The following is a 7,095-nucleotide window of genomic DNA, read 5'->3' as shown; positions in this document are numbered from 1 at the left end:
TGGCCAAGGGAAGGCCGATGAGAAAAATGTTTATTATCAGTTCTCACAAGAAGCAAACCACTGTTGGAAATACACCAGCATATACTGTAACTATGTCTTTTGAGCTCTAGATTGTGCTGTAGTGCAATGTTAATCTCTATGTTTATGCATGTTTTATCTATGATACTGTATATACAGGAAGTTCTATCTGTATACTGTATATGTTTCCTGATAATGCTGTATTCCTGTATACATAAATGTAATGTCCTGCTAAGCAAGTAAAACGTAATTCAGCATTCCTCAAGATCTCAGTGCTTCATCTAAACACATAACCAACAGGTTATGGGCCCAGACACTAAACAGAACACTGCAAGTCAACAGATGCCATATCCAAGCTACTGAAAGATGGCAAGCAGTTCAGATATGAAGTTTGCAATTGCAAAGCTCAACAAAACCAACTACCAGCTATGGAGATTCAAGCTTGAAATGCTGCTAAGCAAAGTCGACTTGTGGCAAGTGTGAGTACAGACAGACCCAGTAATGTACCCACAGTGGAATGGGACAAGAAGAACAGGCAAGCAAAAGCAATTATAAGTCTGCTAGTGGACGACAACCAGCTCATCCACATAAGAACATACAGCTAAAGTTATATGGACTGCATTACAGAAACTGCATTAACACTAAACTATATCTGATACGCAAGATATGTAAGATAAGGCTAGAAAAAGGCCAGGAAATCCGTGAACATGTGAATGCAATGCTGGAAATCATAGAACATAGCTAAGAGCAAATTAAAGATAACCACGTGGTGGCATTACTGCTATGCAGCCTTCCAGAGTCATACAGTGCTCTTATTAACGCTCTGGAAACCAGATCTGAGCAGGAACTAACACTAGAATATGCCAAAGGAAAATATGCACAATTAAAAAACCGAGAAAGCCCCTAAGGTGCATGAGAGCAAAAAGCAAAACAAAGAAAGCAGAAAGCTGAGCAGCAAAAGTGAGAGGCACCTACAAGAGAAAGAGCTAAAGCAGTCACAACTGCAGGCACATCATGGAGCGCTACTTTTAAAGTGATTTAGAACAATATACCAGGTGGATGGTGTATTGACTCAGGCGCAACAAGTCACATGACTAGTGATGAGGCCGTCTTCACAGAACTTGATTTCAGTGCAAAGGACAAAGTTTTCCTAGCAAACGGGAAAAGTATTACTGCAGAAGGTAACAGTCAAGGATTCTTGAACTGCATCACACCGTCAGGGGACCAGCAGAGTATCCTTGTGAAAAATGTGCTGTATGTCCCAGACCTAGAAGGAAGCCTTCTATTACTGAAAACCCTTGCTAATAATGGTCTCACAGTTAAATTCAGAGGTATTAAATGTACAAATCGAAACAAAAAGCATATACTCGCAAAAGGAAAATTGGATGAACAGCAATACAGACTCATCACTGCAGGCGAACAAGTCAAGACAGCCACTCATAATCCACACAAACAACTGTCTCCATCTATGGGACAGACGACTAGGGCACCAAAACCCAGAAGCCATAAAAGACATTATAAAAAGAGGCTTATCAGAAGATATAAATGTACTGCTCTGCTAAATGCTCATGACATGCAAATGCTGTATGGAAGCAAAGATCACACACGTACCCCTCTTCTACAGGCCACTCAAAGAAAGACCACCCACCCCATGGAGCTCATACACAATGACGTGTGCAGACCAATAAAAACTCCCACATCAGGCAGGAACAGATATCTACTGAATTTCATTGATGATTATTCCAGGTACACAACAACTTATCTGATGAAGCACAAGAATGAAACATCAGAAAAACTTCAAGACCTTGTTGGCATGTCCAGCAACAAATTGCAACAAAAACCAGGAATTATACGCACCGACAACGGAGGGGAATACATCAGTAAGGAAGTGGGATCATACCTAAAGAAACAAGGTATAGTACACCAGACCACCACACCATACACTCCTAAACAAAATCACACTCTTATAGAAATGGCCAGGTGCATGCTGTCAGACGCCAACCTACCTAAGAAGTACTGGGGAGAAGCAGTCATGAATGCAACATACCTTCCGAACAAACTACCTTCAAAATCTGTTAAAAGCACCCCATTTGAAATGTGGCTTGGATGGAAGTCCAGCCTAGGGCACATCAGAGTGTTTAGATGTAAAGCTTACGCAAAAAATTCCAAAGGAGAAGTGATCCAAGTTAGAGAACACAACCATAGATGGTATTCTGATCGGCTATAGTGAACAAAGCAAGGGATAAAGAATCCTCCACCCAAAGACTGACAAAGTGACAATAAGTCGCAGCGTTTACTTCGATGAGAACCCATCTCCAGAAATAATGATATTGGGAAGTTGTGAAGTGAATTCGCCCAGTGAACCAGAAAAGAGAACTGAGCAAAGTGAAGCCGAACAAGAATCAGAACAAGAGGTGGAACTCACAATGGATAACTCAAATTCCATATTAAATTCTGCTGAACACCCTGAAATTAGAAGATCCACTCTGGCAACAAAGGGAATACCACCACACAAGCTGTCATATACTGCTAAGACAAATAGCATAATCGCACCAACATTGTGGGAAGACATAGAAAAATTACCAAAATGCAAAGCCAATCAATGGAGAAAGGCAGCAGAAGAAGAAATAAAATCACTCCAATAAAATAAAACCTGGACACTCAAGAACAAGCTATCATCGACATTTGAAGAAATGACTGCGGACGCACTCACCAAGCCATTACAGTTTCCTTCGAGAGAAGCTAAACGTCATATAGCAATGCATATGCTGTTGAGAAGGGATGTTGGAAATACACCAGCATGTGCTGATGTATGCTGATTCTATTACTTGTGTAATTATGTATTTTAAGTACTAAATGGCGCTGCAGTGCAATGTTAGTCTTTATGCTTATGCATGTTTTATCTATAAATTATACATGAAGTTCTATCTGTATATACAGTATGTTTCCCGATAATGCTGTATTCCTGTATGCATACATGTAATGTCCTGCTAAGCAAGTAAAACTTAATTCAGCATTCCTCAAGATTTCAGTGCTTCATCTAAACACATAAGCAACAACCACCACATGAAACTTTTGCCACTAGCATATCCTCTATATATCTGGCAGGTGATTCAGTCTACTGGGGCATACATATGATTTATTACAGATATTTATATGTAGCACCAATAGTTTACACAGTCCTTTTACATACTGTACATTCACATCAGCTCCTGCCCTCAACGATCTTACAATCTAAGGTCCCTATCTCAAATGCATACAAGGGCCAATTTAGACAGCAGCCAGTTAACCTTCCAGCATGTCTTTGAAGTGTGGTAGGAGTCTCACACAAGCACAGGGAGAACATGCAAACTCCACACAGGTAGAGTTCAAACCAGGGACCAAAGTGCTCAAAGGCAGAAGTGCTAACCACTAAGCCACTGTTCTATAATGAATTACAGTAAACTAGAGGAACAAGAGCTACAGTATCAAATCACTGTGCCAGCTTAATTTAAAATATATTCAAAGTGCCAACAATGAAAACTGATTAAATGACAGACTTCAACAAAATACTGAGGCGGAGACGCCGATGCCATGAAAGTCCATGGAGCTAGCATTTTTAGCTGATGTTTCTGTAGATACTACAAGTAATTTTAGCAGACCATTTACAATAATGCAGAACACTTAGCCAGCCACTTGCATGGTTCTTCCAATTGTGCTGGGAGAGCTCCTTTCACTGGTTTAGTTCCATCATGTTATAATGCCTGGAAAGTTGTCTGGAGAATTGTGGAGTTTTGGCCTCCATACACATGACATGCATTCTGCAGCTCTGACAGTCAGTGCTCTCTTCCTTTGCCCAATAACCTACAATCACCTATCAGCTCTGAGTGTCATTCTAGAATGACTTCACTCTCACACTGTGTCAAATACCCTTTGTACAGCCCCTCCCTTCTCCATTTTATTTTGTTAAGCCTGTGGCACAGAATAATTGGTTTGCCCCAGCTCCCATCTTACCCATGGCAGCAGATTAATTGATGAGCTACGTTCAAAGTGTGCCCAGGCACATAGAGAGGTGAAGCTGGTGCAATACAATTATTTTTCACTGTTAAACTTAAAAACGGGAACTAAAGTTGAAGGACTGTACCATATGGTGTGTATCCCATGGCCAGGTAGATGGAAATGGAGCAGGTGTGGAAATCCCAATTCACAGCAATGAACAGCAATGAACTTTCACTCTTCACAGTCAACTTTCCACAGCCTCTTGTTTTTTGTTGGAGTTCATTATTTGCATTCACTCGGGGGAAATAATGTATAAAATTTGGAAGGAAATGATTATTGATATGTTATTTAGGCAAGGATGTTGGCCTGAATTACATGCCGGCATCTTTAATGTCTTGTGTACTCTAGGAGCAAGATCGCTCAACTCCAAAGAGTTTCTGGCCCCGTCCCGGCTTCCTGTCATGGAGTCTAACTTCTCCTGTAACATTCTCTCTAATGTATGATGTTGTGTCTAGTTATAGAGTGCTTCATTAACAAGTTCAGGCATCCATAATAACATTTGGTAGTCTCAGGTGGTATCTAATAGGGGGGGCAGCTTCACGGGTGACTAACAGCACCCCTCCTTCTTCCCGGCTGACAGCTCAGCCACTCAAAGGTGGGGACAGCCCTTATAACAGGAACAGAAACTGATATATTAGAGTTTTGAAAGTATTCAATAATTATAAATGTTGACATTTACAGGCCAGAGCTATGAACTCTGCATATTGCCCCCATGGTACCAAAGAGTCTTTTTCCTCAATGTTGAAAAATTCAGACAACATCAATGTAAAAAATCATATCGCAAACAATACAATGCTTTTTTTTTTTTTTTAATCCAAGATTTCCCTGTTAGATTAGCAGTCTGAAGAGCTTCATTACGGCTTTTGTTGAAGCTCTCAATCTCTTCATTTGCTTTGGGGTAATACACTGAGGATTTCCTATGCCCAATATTTCCCTCTTTTCAAAAGGATTCAGACTCAGATAAAACAAATTGTGGCCCATTGGCAGGCACTGGTTACATTGGGTTATCTTCGCTGCTGAAGACTGTGAAGAGAGATGTAATTACTGGAGCAGATGCTATATTTGGGACAAATGCTATTTCAGGCCATTTACTGTAATAATCCAATATAGGAAATTGGCAGCCACAGGTGCCTCTGTGAAAGGATTTACAATATCAATATGAAAGCTTGTCCCAAGCAAATCAGGAAATGACACTGGCTGGAGTGGTGGAGTGTGTGACAGCAGATTTGTCACAGAAAGTACTGCAAGATTAAATTGGTAGTTATTACTTAGACATTCTTGTCTGGTCACCGGTACAGTTGATGAAGTCTTTGCTTTGTATTTACAATTTCTTGATGACTTTCATGTGCAAAGTGTACAAGGCAATCTCTTAAAGTGACATTAAAGTCTAGGGGTATTTTCCACATTCTGTTTTAAGGGCTTACCTTATGTGATTTTTCTTGATGCCATCAGCTAAGGGCAGGTCATATCTTATCCTATAGTATAGTCATAGAACATGGCTCAATTCATTTTCTGAGTTTGTCTATTTGCTTTTTAGAAAGACCCGCAATTGTTCTTGTACTGGGCATGTAAGACAAACTTCTAGTCATCTTTAAGTTCTTGAGAAACAGCTTCCTTTACAGAGAAGGTTAAGTATCCTAATTTCTGACACTCTGATTTCACATCTGATTGCACTTTAATTTTAGGTTCAAATTTCTTTGTAGAGCCCAGTGAAGTGTCATTTAGTTGTGAAACCTTGAACACAGCTAGCATAGGAGCAACTGGAGCTGTTGTGGAAAGACCATCCACTAAGTGTTGACTTAGTTCAGCAAAAAAGATCCCTGCCTAGTATAGAGGCGCCTTTCTTTACAAGAGTTCAGAACACACACTAGTTGAATACAATTTTACAGTCACCAGCAGGCCATCAAGCACAGGAATCGGGTCTCTAAGAACTAACTAGCTTCAGAGAAGGTGCAGTAAGTGGTTCATTTGCAAAGTACTTCTGGTAGATTTCCTCAAGCAGTATATAGACAGCAGATTCTGTATCAAGCATCAGGATAATGAAGTAGCCCTTTGTTAGCAGAATCAGTTGTAACAGTTACAGTGCACAAAGGTTTATCTTAAATGGAGTGAACATACACACATTTACTTGCCGTGGCAGTCTCTGCATTTCTTCAGCACAGGTTCTCACAGAGACCGAACACAGAAAGAGAGCAGACAATGTGAACCAAACCCAACATGCCGATCAGGAGAAGTGATAATTTGCAAAAAAAGCATATATAGAAAATACTCCCCTGCAGCTAGTCCTTCAGCCATACAACAGGTAATAAGAAGTAGAAGGAAAGGATGCTACAGGGTTACATGTTAAAACTATCAATACGAAAACAGGGGACTTTGAATGTAGCACCCAAGAAACATCTACTGCACAAAAAAAGTTTGTATACAAATAAACACGTTATTAAAAAGAAATACTACAAATAAAGTTCAGCATATTACATGTATTGATTGATGCATTTCAAGGATTAAATCCCCTTTTTCTGGAAGGTTATAGAGAATACTAGCTCAAAGCTCCACATACATGGCCTGTATATTTGTATATGATATAGTAAAAATTAAATACAGTTATGTGGATCCCCTAATGACTAGACAAGGCAGATGCCCCAAAGGTCTTTTATATAATACTGTCCATTGAGAAACAATAACGGTATTCTCAGGTTGTAGTTGATGATCAGCAAAAGTGAGCCAAAACATGCCCAAAATATCTTTCCAAAACGTCATCTATATATAGAACCTCCAAATATTAGAGATACTTTCAGGCTGTACTCACTAGTCAGTCCAAAAAAAAATCTCTGAGCCTGATGAAGGGGACCCTGTGTGGCCCCGAAAGCGCTTGCTAATGAGAGACAACATCTGTCAATAAATGAGCACTTAATTGCTGTTATCATCGTTTGGTGTGCTGGTGACATCTTCCTATTAGTCCGAAAAAAAAGACTCCTGGTGGACGCATGCTAGGTAAAAAGGAAGATCACATCAACAAAGGGTTACATGTAGGTAGTGTTT

Source organism: Nanorana parkeri, unplaced genomic scaffold, assembly GCF_000935625.1.
Source record: "Nanorana parkeri isolate BGI_ZX_2015 unplaced genomic scaffold, ASM93562v1 scaffold738, whole genome shotgun sequence".
NCBI lineage: Eukaryota > Metazoa > Chordata > Amphibia > Anura > Dicroglossidae > Nanorana > Nanorana parkeri.
This window is presented reverse-complemented; position numbering follows the sequence as displayed.